Raw genomic sequence first — 12,195 nt, forward strand, 5'->3', positions numbered from 1 at the left:
GAGCTGTGACTACGCACAGTGTTTCCCACAGGATTTTAGGAGACTGTGGTGGGAGGATCTCTGACCCTCGGGGTAGGGTGTGTGTGTACATTTACAAGCCTGGTGTATCTTTTTAGGGCAGGGGTCCCCATCTGCCGGGCCGCGGACCGGTACCGGTCCGTGGCGCATTTGCAACCGGGCTGCAAAGAAAAAATAATTTAATAATGACCGCATTCTGGCCGAATTAACCCTGTGCCCCTGCTTAACACACCAATATATCTGTCTACTCTAGATATAATACTACGGGATGGATTACAATGTTGTCACAGAAGTCCATTGATTGGACTGCTACAGTACATCTTGTTTGTGTATATAATATATCTATGTGCGCTTGTCCTCGATAATAGCGTATTACTAGGCCGCGGCGCAGCACATTTTGTTCCTGGAAATAATTAGCCCCCACATGAGCGAAGATAAAAGGAAAACAGACGTCTTTGGAAATATTTTTACGGCGAAAAGGATATTTTTACAGCAAAAAGGGCACCTGACGAGCCTACAACCTCGAAGACCTACGAACTGCGAAGGAGCGGATTCGTGACCCGTTTGTGAATAAACCGAGAGATCGCAAATGACGGCGACCTTATTAAACGTACATTTGAGACAACAACTCTACCGAGGTTCTGGATTAAAGTCATTCTGGAATATCCTGACATCGCGACAAGAGCGTTGAAAACCTTGCTACAATTTCCAACATCGTATCTTTGTGAAGCGGGGTTCTTAATTAATGTTTAACGACAAGGCGAAGTCGTTAATGGTGAGCGCGGTGTGCAGCTGTTGTGTGAAGCTTACATGGCAGGATGAATCTGAGGAGAACTTTTCTACAAGTCCTTCCATGATCCAACCTAAGTTAATATTCCTTTCTTTCAAGAAAGTTTGTAGTGTTTACTTTGGAAGCGCTGCATTTGTGCATTTTGCGGCTATATTTAACGTTACGCGCATGTGCAGAACCGCATCGTTGCAATTTTTGATGGGTTGCAAAATTTGTCGGAACACCAGTCCGTGAAAAAAAAGACCCAAATAACACTGGTCCGTGGTGCAAAAAAGGTTGGGGACCCCTGCTTTAGGGCATTTTGAGACCACTGAATGTAATATAAATTGCTGTATATGAACATAACAGGTTGGTGTCAACCTTAAGAACACACAAAGGCATATCAGGAATATTTCAAATTTAATCTTGAATCAAAAAGCCATGACACAAAGTCATTAATTCATTCACTCACTCATTCAATCCATTGTTCATTCACTCACGACTGACACACTCTGCACCCTGCCATTGAACATTTAATTTTTCTTGGCTTTGTAAAGAAAATTTCCATAGCTCTTCCAAAATTGAACGCTTCAGGGCTTGGTCCATTTTGGTCCATTTGGACCCCTTTTCTGACCCAACAACTTAAATTTATATTTTACAGCCATAATCTACAATACATTTGTTTATATTTAAATAAATGATCACAGAAAACCTACATTTATTTTTGCTTAATTTATCATTTGCTAAAGAGTATGGAACAGGCACAGTATGGAATCCCCCTAATACCAAATGAAAACTTACCATGTGGCGTTTTATAGAGCCAGTGTTTAAACTGAGGCATTTGCAGCCATTCAGCATTCCACGACTTTCCGTGTTTGTCTGGACCTTAATGGCATGAACAAAATAATTATTCCTAGGCACACCAACAGCTCCTCAACTACGCTGAGCAACTTCCCCTTTCTCTGCTGTCAAACTCACCTGCTGTCCCTCTTTCAGGGGAAGCTGCCTCCCCTGCTGCCCCTATGTCATTCACCTGCTCCTCACTTTCTGTCCCTCTAACAGAATGAGAGTCAGCTGAAACTCTCACTCGTCACTCTTGCGCGCCGAAAGTCGTCTCCACAACACGGATGGCGAACGGGATAGCCGAGAATATGTTCCAATCCACGGTAAAATCAGTTTTAAATGACCAAAAACACATCGACACGAGTCATTGACAACAGTCTGTCTCGCGCTAGCCATGTTGAATAAACTCCGCTCTCCTCATATGTTTACTTCCGCGCGCAAGTCCCTCGTCCTGCCCTCGTCGTTTTACTAACGTCACGTCTGCCCGTCGCTGATTGGTCCACTCCGCTGTCTGTTTGCTGTGGCTTGCTCCGCCCTGGAAATTGTATCCGCTGAATGGAAGCCAGCGGTGGAACAGCGGTGAGTCTGGTGTACCAGGCAAAGTCGTCCCGTCTATGAGCGCGACCTGTTGGCGCGTGTGTCTGTGTGTGTGCACGGGTAGTAGAGTGGAGTGGGCTACAGCTGTGTAATCGGCTGACTGACGCATCTGATTATTATCTTTAAAAATTTTTTTTTTTTTTTTTTTAGCCGGGGGGGCCGCCACAGTCTCGTTCATTGGTGGGAAACACTGACGCAGAAGTACAAAGGTGTACAATAGAGGCTGGACATTTATACTGTTGAAAGGGCGTTACTTACTATGAAACAGAAGTGACACTTATTACAGCCCAACCTGGGGATTTTCCACAAATAAAAAATCCCAAGCTGGGACCTTGAAAACTAGCTGTAGCTGGCACAAGAGGGAGTAAAATCAGATAAGGTAGTCCACAGAAACCCTTTGTATTATGTTCAAAGAAATACATCTGCAGCGCAAGGACAGAAATGGATAGTCTCACAAGTGAATATAGTATCACAGCAGTTATGTGTTTTATAAGCATGAATAAAATATTCTTTCACACTCGTATTGAAGGAATCTGACCTTTTAACCAGATTGCCGGAATCACGCCAGCCGAACCGAGTGGCCCGCGCTGGCACAGATCCAACGACCCGGGCCGGCGAGAACCCGGCCAAAAGGCCAAATTCCTCGTGTTCACCTCAACCCCTTGTACTGACTCCATTTGAAAGCTGGAAAAAGGCTTCGAAACATAAGTTGACAACTTATTCTGAGTCGACAGCAATCATACAGCACAGAGGAACCCAGGCGAGGACTCAGGGTCACCATATCATAAGTTAACAAAAGGTTCCCTAGAAAAAATGACTACGATTAGTTAAACAGTGTTTTTGAAGGCTCTCGCGGGGCGAGCTGTGGGCAGAAGAAGGGTGTGTTTGGGCGTTGTTTAGGATTATTGTCTGTTTGTGGATTGGACAGGAGGATTCGGGAGTTACTGTTGTCAGGTCAACGAGGGTTGTGGATTTTGCCACCTCAGCGTCAAAGAGGCTTTTGGAGTCTTATCAGTCGTGTTATCAGTTGGATATCGGGCGTTCTCCGGTGTTCCTTGTGTTGGGACAGGGCGTCCCGCCATTTGTTCTGGACTGTCCGGGAGAACAGATTGCGAGAGTTGGTGGTGAAGACATGATGAATCCTTGCTGAAACGCATGGATGCAGTCTTTCAAGCCCATGGAAGTCATCCAAAATATTAAATTTGGATCTCACAGCACCACTACTTAATTCGCCAATGTTATGTAAAATATTTTTGTATTTGAAGTACATTTTTGTGTTCAATTTTCACACTACTTTCTGTAGGCGACAAAACTTTTGTCTTGCCCAAATTTGACCTTTATGTCTTCATTAAATGATAAATCATTTTTCAGTGAAACAAATATTATTTTGGTATATTCGACATAATTTGGGAGGGTCTTAGCTTTCATATGAACCATTTCTGAAACCAATTGAATAATTAAAAGTCAGGTTACTAGCAATTGTTTCGACAAAATGGATAAGCGACAAGACTTTTGTCAGGGACTGCATATGAATTTATTAGGGCTGTCAAACGATTACAATTTTTAATCGAGTTAATTACAGCTTAAAAATTAATTAATCATAATTAATCGCAATTCAAACCATCTATAAAATATGCCATATTTTTCTGTAAATTATATATATATTCTGTAAAATAAATTGTTGGAATGGAAAGATAAGACACAAGATGGATATATACAGTGGGGGGAACAAGTATTTGATACACTGCCAATGGGAAAACCCATTGGCAGTGTATCAAATACTTGTTCTCCCCACTGTACATTCAACATAGGGTACATAAGGACTGTAGTGGGCATTTCACTGTACTGTCATTTAAATCTGTCTATGCTGTCCTCACTCCGAAGCGTCTACTTTTTCCAAAGGTAGACAGCTAGTGAACGACGCCTTAATAATCAGACTTATCCATTTTTCATCTGATTTATTAATAAAATAGCCTCAAACCATTGTCCTCTTTAGACCGTCGTAAAACTACAACAACAAAAAAGTACACAAGCATTGCATTAGCAACAACTTTAGCTTAGCACGCTATACAGGTTCACTAAACATAAATAAAAAGCGTCTCATACAAAAAAATAGAACATTTCGCTTACTAACATAATATGTACATTCTTTACAACAACCATACTTACGGACAAATCTTGTCCAAGGATCATATAAGCACAACATTACAACGTAGGCGTCAGCCCGAGACGTTGTGCAGCCATATAGACCCTACCCACGTGACGTCACAACTCCTTCCTCCTGACTGGTGCCGCCCAATTGTCCGTCAACACATCATGTTTCCCTGTTACGGCTACGTACATTCCTCCTATTTACGACGTGTTTTTCTGCTCGTTAACATTAATAATCAAAATGGTGACGGCGTGTGTGGCGGTCGGTTGCAATAACAGAGAAGATAGACGGAGAAGACGGAGAGACTTGAAGTTCTACCGGATTCCGAGAGACCCGGAGAGAAGAGAGCGAGATGGGCTGCTGCAATTCGACGAGAAAACTGGGCTCCAAACGATTACCACAGATTATGTAGTAGTCATTTTATATCTGGTAAGATGCATTTAATATATATTTAGAGGGTTTTGGGCTGACAACCACAATTAAGATCATTGCTAGGCTAATCGCCGACAACATACACGTATGTATGTAGTGAGAGTGCTATCGCTAAACCATATAAACATTAAAAGCCCTAACTCCATTGACAAACGACATGAAATACATTAGACTTGACAGTGGATGTTAGCAATAACAAAAGATTTTGAATTGAACATTTCGTAACTCACCTTTCCAAGCACAAGATAGATTCCTGCCGAATTTTCGTGGACGAGGACCTGTTTCACCCAACCAGCAACGAAGTATTTATAAGCCTCCAAGCTCTTAAAGTTTTTCAAACTTTCGTGAGAATAGGCTGATTTTGTGTGGACAAGATAGTTGTACAGTTCAGGGTAGCTAGCAGATGTCAGGCAAATACGGCGGAGACAGCGGGTGGAAAAACATCGATTTAGGCATCAAATATGGATCTGGCGAATGGATAAACTGAAGCTTTTCCACATAACGCCTTTTATGCAACGCATCAAGTGAGTTTACGGCATCCGAAAGCACCGGGTCTTCCATGAAATGCATTATAAATTGCTCGATCAATTGAGACCATTGATAATACAGACACAAAATGACGGACAAGTGGGCGGAACCATACAGCGAGCACGTGATTTTGTGACGGCCGTGGGTAGGGTCTATTGAACTGGCAAGAAAAAAAAATAACCATGACGCAAAGCGACCACAAGAGTTCGCTGTTAGACAGCACAAAAAGCCTGCTGTAAAACTTACCAAAAGGCAGAATACTGTCTGAGCGGGACATGTGCGTTAATTGCGTTAAATATTTTAACGTGATTAATTTAAAAAATTAATTACCGCGGGTTAACGCGATAATTTTGACAGCCCTAAAATTTATAAATGAATAAGATGGCAATAAAAGCTAAATTGAATTAGAATCAATAAAATAATGGTTACGGCCTCAAATAACACTGATAATATTTAACTCAATGCATGCCATTGACAACAATAGCCATCCGATTTATTTCAACTGAAAAGACTGAATGCTCATGTTTCAGTGCAATTGACACCGCTAGACGTCCAATCAATGGCCATAGCTAAAGATTTAGATGAGTGCCCCTATCAAGGGTTACAAAGAAAAAAAGTCCTAAATTCCAAGGTAATACAAAGGTTTCTTTCTCAGCCACATGCTGTTTCAGCAAGCCTATACAGCAACATGTGAGTGCCAAGTCTTCAGTTTGTGAGCTTAGCTCAGAAGAATTTGAATGGCACTTATTTGAATGCACGCAGCTGGCCTATTTGCTTTCACCTTGGCGGATTGTCAACTTTATTGGACAAATCCTTTCAAATCCCTTCTCTGCTGTTCCGTCAGCCGATCATTGATATTAAAAGGACGGATGACCTACAGTGCACGCCAAGGACGGCCTTTTGTTGGGGCGTAATTATTCGTCTATTTGACTCTTTCCCTGTTCGAAACATGGTGGCGTGTGACGCCAAGCCAAGTAGAGCCATATGATGACTTTGGAGTACCGAGCCTTCTTAAGCAGGGGTCACCAACCCTTCTGAAGTATTCATTGTTTATCATCAAGCATTAAATAAAATCAATCAAGGCCAAACTCCCATGTGATACATCAAAACTGTTCAGACCATAAGGACACTCAGATTCATTTTCTATGTGTCTAATAAGCTGAATAGGAGTGGTAAATATGTAAACGATTTAACACGTTATACGTATAGGCGGAGTTTGACTTTTGGGGCAGGGGGAGCACAACATGTTGAAGACCCCGAAACACAGTGTCAGCAGTAACATTACAAGAATATTTATAATGATAAGTTGAAAATGAGCGTTTTTTTGTTTCTCATCATTCTTGAGGGGAATTCAAAATCATGCTGCTGGCAGGACAGCTATACTTTTCGCCAAGATCATCATCCATTGAATATGCTATGCCCGCCGGTGTCGTGCTAATGTAGTTACCTCCATCAAAAAATGTACCCCCTGGGCGGAGCCATATGGAGGTAGATTTGTGTCTTCATTATTCGATTAAAAAAAAAAAAAAAGTTGCTTCAATCAAAATCTGTATTTTCAATTAAGAAAAAAGTTACTTCAAACAAAAAAAAAAAATGTGTTTGAATGAAAAAACAAATTTGAAATAAAATAATAATAATAAAAAAATAATAAAAATAAAAACTAAAAAATGCATTTGGAAGCTATTTTTATCTGATTTTTTTGGGGGGGGATTGAAGTAATTTTTTTTCTGATTGAAGCAACTTTTTTGATTGAAGTAATGTTGTTTTGTGTTTTGGCTAGGACATTTGTGTCTTTATTATTCAATAATAAAACAAGTTGCTTCATACAAAAAAAATATATTTTCAAAAGAAAAATCACTTCAGTCAAAAAAAAAAAAAGAAAAATTTCAGTCATAGAAAAAAAGTTTTTGAATGCAAAAAACTATTTGACACTCAAAATTTGCATTTCAACACTTAATTTTTCATTAAAAAAAAGTTTTCTTTGATTTTAGCAATCCTTTTTGTGTTTGGGCTGTATTATGGGTAGGACATTTATGTCTAAATCATTCAATCCCCAAAAAAGTTGCTTCAATCAAAATACATATTTTTAATTAAGAAAAAAGTTACTTCAATCAAAAAAATGTGTTTGAATGCAAAAATTAATTTGAAATAAAAACAATTAAAATAAAATAATAAAATAATAAATAATAATAAAAATTAAAATAAAAATGCATTTGAAAGCTATTTTCATTTGGGGTTTTTTTTTGATTGAAGTCTTTTTCTTTATGATTGAAGCAACTTTTTTTGATTGAAGTAATGTTGTTTTGCGTTTTGGGCCACATTTGTGTCTTTATTATTCAATAAAAAAACAAGTTGCTTCATACAAAAAAAAAATCCAATCAAAAAAAGAAAAATTTCAATCATAGAAAAAAAGTTTTTGAACGCAAAGAAATATTTGACACTCAAAAATTTGCATTTAAACACTTAATTTTTCATTTAAAAAAGTTTTGATTTTAGCCATCTTTTTTGTGTTTGGGCCATATTATGGGTAGGACATTTGTGTCTAAATCATTCAATCCCTTAAAAAGTTGCTTCAATCATAAAAACATTTTCCATCCAAAAAATAATAATAATTTGAAAAATAAAATTGTCCCCCCCCCCTTTTTTTTCTTTTTAATATGCAAAGCAAATGACCGTCTAAGGTGCTAGTCACATGATCTGTTCGAAAAATAATTTTGACCCATCATAAAAATATCTTTTTTTGTTCATTTCATTCATTTTTGTTGTTTGTTTTCTTGCCTTACTACTTTTATATATCAAAAAGAAAGTCAGTTACATGCACTGACACTTTTTGGACACTGGGGAGGGGCAGGCCCCGCCTTAAACTCCGCTTATGGTTACACGTGAATAACATTGTGAAACACTTTATAGCAGTGAACAACATAACTTGACCTTTGTGTGTGATCTAGTAGCTGTTCGCCTATAACTGGTGAGCAGTTTTTCAGAGCAGCCCATTTACTGTATGTGGCCCATGTTGTAATCTGAGGTATTAACTCTGAACTTGTAAGATATTAACGCGTGCTCATTATTGTACAGCACGTGATCTCCTTGATTAGCCTTCAAGTATCTGTGACAGCATGAAAAGAAATCTTCTTATGATCTAATTATGATTAATTAATTTTTAAGCTGTAATTAACTCGATTAAAAATTTTAATCGTTTGACAGCCCTACATTTAACGAACTTTTCCACCGTTATTTCGTTGTGTAAATGCATTTATAATAATCATAAAAATACAGTGCATCACAAAAGTGAGTACACCCCTCGCATTTCTGCAGATATTTAAGTATATCTTTTCATTGGACAACACTGACAAAATGACAATTTGACACAATAAAAAGTAGTCTGTATGCAGCTTACTGTATATAATGGACCAACCAGAGGCCTGTTCTGAGTGGACCCTGCTCTTTTAAAATGCTGGATGCTCTTAGCCACTGTGCTGCAGCTCAGTTTCACGGTGTTGGCAATCTTCTTGTAGCTTGGCCATCTTCATCTAGCGGAATAATATGTCTTTTAAGACCCTCAGAGAGATCTTTGCCATGTAGTGCCATGTTGGAACTTTCAGTGACCAGTATGAGAGAGTGTGAGAGCTGCACTACAAATTTGAACACACCTGTTCCCTATGCACCTAGTAACACTAACGAGTCACATGACATTTTGGAAATTGACAAGCAGTACTCATTTGTAGTTTCTAAGGGGTGTACTCACTTTTGTTGCCAAGGGTTTAGCTATTAATGGCTATATTTTGAGTTATTTTGAGGGGAAAATATAAGCTGCACACAGACTACTTTTCATTGTGTCAAAGTGTCATTTTGTCAGTGTTGTCCCATGAAAAGATATACTTAAATATCTGCAGAAATGAATGAATGAAATGTTTATTGTCATCACCATCGGTATCATTGACAATTGCAAAATGATATGATTAGCCCGAAGAAAGACAAGGGCAGACAGGAGAAGCATATGCTTATCATTACCCGTCCCCCTAAAATGCGAGAGGTGTAGTCACTTTTGTGATACACTGTAGCATTATTATGTTAATTAGAATCATATTTTAAGACGATTCGATTATATACAACAATTTTGCAAAGCGCAGATGACAAGAAATTAGTCAGAACGAGGAAAATACGACGAAGAATCTCTGGTCAATTTTTCTTTTCCGTTCACATCTAGGGAGGTTAGCCACAGTGCCGTGGGCTTGACAGTTATTGATGACACTGCGCACGGTAGACACAGAAACATTCAGGTCTTTGGAGATGGACTTGTAGCCTTGAGATTGCCCACGCTTCCTCACAATTTTGCTTCTCAAGTCCTCAGACAGTTCTTTGGTGTTCTTTCTTTTCTATGTGTACACACAAGGACACAGGACAGAGGTTGAGTCCACTTTAATCCATTTTAACTGGCTGCAAGTGTGATTTAGTTATTCTCATCACCTGTTATGTGCCACAGGTAAGTAACACGTTCTGTTAATTACACAAATTAAAGAAGCATCCCATTATTTTTCATAGGGTGCCAATACTTTTGTCCGGCCCATTTTTGGGGTTTCGCGTAAAATGTAAAAAAAAATTGTTTTTTCTTCGATTCTCTTTTGTATTTTTTCATTGCAACCAAATTAAATGAAGATATTACTAGCAAAGCATTTGTAATTGCAGTCATTTACAGGGAAAAATTATGCATTATCTGACAGAATTGCAGGGGTGCCAATACTTTTGGCCCTTTTTTCATGGTCAATCGGTGCCAAATAAAATCTGGGAGAGAGGTTAAAATCCGCGCTTTTGCGTCATGTTGACAGCAGCAATCGATGCTCAAATACTTTAAAAAAAAAAATTTTTTTTTACTGTGTTTTGAAGATGCCACGTGATTGAAAATTACTCAAGGAAATGCAATGCGTTACTAACCACCTCTGGTAGTGACTACTGTCCATGAATGGGTTAATTAACATAGTGCCAGTTCATGACGAATGTTCAGGATTTACAGTACACATGGAGCTCCTCACATCACATGGAGAGAGAAAATTGCATGCCATTTGGGAGAATCCTGAGACTCGTCGGGCCTGTGCATGTTTGCTTTAGATAGTGTTGGACGGACGGACAGAATGTTAAAGTAGGAAGAGAGACAGAAAGTGTAATAGAAATGTCAAGTCATGTCCAGCAGATGGCAGCATTGACCAACAAATTTGAAGGGCTGCTTTTGGCTGAAGTGCTGACAAATGAAAAAGATGAATGTTTTTCATTTTCTCATGGCTCTTGAGGGAATTCCTCGCCTGGTTGAACACAAAGCAAGAGCTGATTTCATTTGTTTGTGTTTAAGGACAGGGAATAGCCCCGCTCTGTTTGTACTGACGAAATAAGACAGCGCTGCGTGTCGCGTTATCTACGAGTGACGATGATGCTAATGAGGCCGGCCTTCCCTTGTCCTTCCGGTGCCCCCACTTCTCTGTGTATCCCTGTTGCCTGTGGTAACAGTCAATGGAAGGATTGCTTCTCGCCGCTCACTGTTTAAATGAATTAGACGTCTATTGCCGTCAACAGGTGTTTTAAAAATCAATTTCCCTATTTTGCTAACTACCATGAGTCCATAAGCGGATTTTAATGGGGGGCCAGGCCCCCTCCCGGTGGCTGAAAAGTGTCATTGCATGTAATCGATTTTCCTATACATATATATATATATAAGTTGTAAAGCAATAAAACTGCAACAAAAATGAATGAAATAAATATAAAAATATATTTTTATAATGGGTCAAAAAAAAAATATGAACAAATCACGTGACTAGCACCTTAGACGGTCATTTGCTTTGCATATAATTTTCACACACACAAAAAATATATAATTAGGGGAGGGCAATTTTATTTTTCAAATGATTTTTTTCTTTGATCAAAAATATTATTTTTGATTGAAGCAACTTTTTTGGGGATTGAATGATTTAGACAAAAATGTCCTAGCCAAAATGTGGCCCAAACACAAATCAACATTACTTTAATCAAAAAAGTTGCGTCAATAAAAAAAAAAAAAAAAACTACTTAAATCCCCAAAAAAAACCAACAACAAAAAATCAAAGTAAAATGGCTTTCACTGCATTTTTTTTTTTTTTTTTTTTTTTAGTTTTTTGTGTTTCAAACTTATTCTTGCACTCAAACACATGTTTTTTTTTTTTTTTTTTTTTGATTGAAGCAAATTTTCTTTTGGTTAAAAGTATATATTTTGATTGAAGAAACTTTTTAATTGAATAATAAAGACACAAATCTACCTCCATATGGCTCCGCCCAGGGGATACAATTTTTGACTGGGGTAACTACATTTGCACGACACGGGCAGGTGTACCATAATCAATGGATGACGATCTGGGCGAAAAGTATTGCCTAAGCAGCCTGATGTAGAATTCCCCTCAAGAATGATGGGAAACAAAAAACGCTCATTGTCAACTTATTATTATAAGTATTCTTGGAAGTTCATTTTATTGCTGACACTACGTTTCGGGGTCATCAACATGTTGTGCCCCCGTGCCCCAAAAGTCAAACTCCGCCTATGACCACAACTCATACTTTGGCAGTGAGTAAATGCTAAATGCAGGTTTTTTTTTTTTTGCTTTTAACCAATAATCGGGACTGTTTTACATCCACATCTATGAAGAATGCGGGGATTTAAGCATTTATTCAAAAGAATTTTCAACGAAAAAAGCTCTTTGTCTGTGATTCCTTGGTCAGCTTTGACGGCCTCGACAACAATGCAGGCCCCCTATTTACAGTGGGGCAAATAAGTATTTAGTCAACCACTAATTTTTCTCCCACTTGAAAATATTAGAGAGGCCTGTAATTGTCAACA

The sequence above is a fragment of the Corythoichthys intestinalis genome, chromosome 16 (assembly GCF_030265065.1).
Source record: "Corythoichthys intestinalis isolate RoL2023-P3 chromosome 16, ASM3026506v1, whole genome shotgun sequence".
NCBI classification, from domain to species: Eukaryota; Metazoa; Chordata; class Actinopteri; order Syngnathiformes; family Syngnathidae; genus Corythoichthys; species Corythoichthys intestinalis.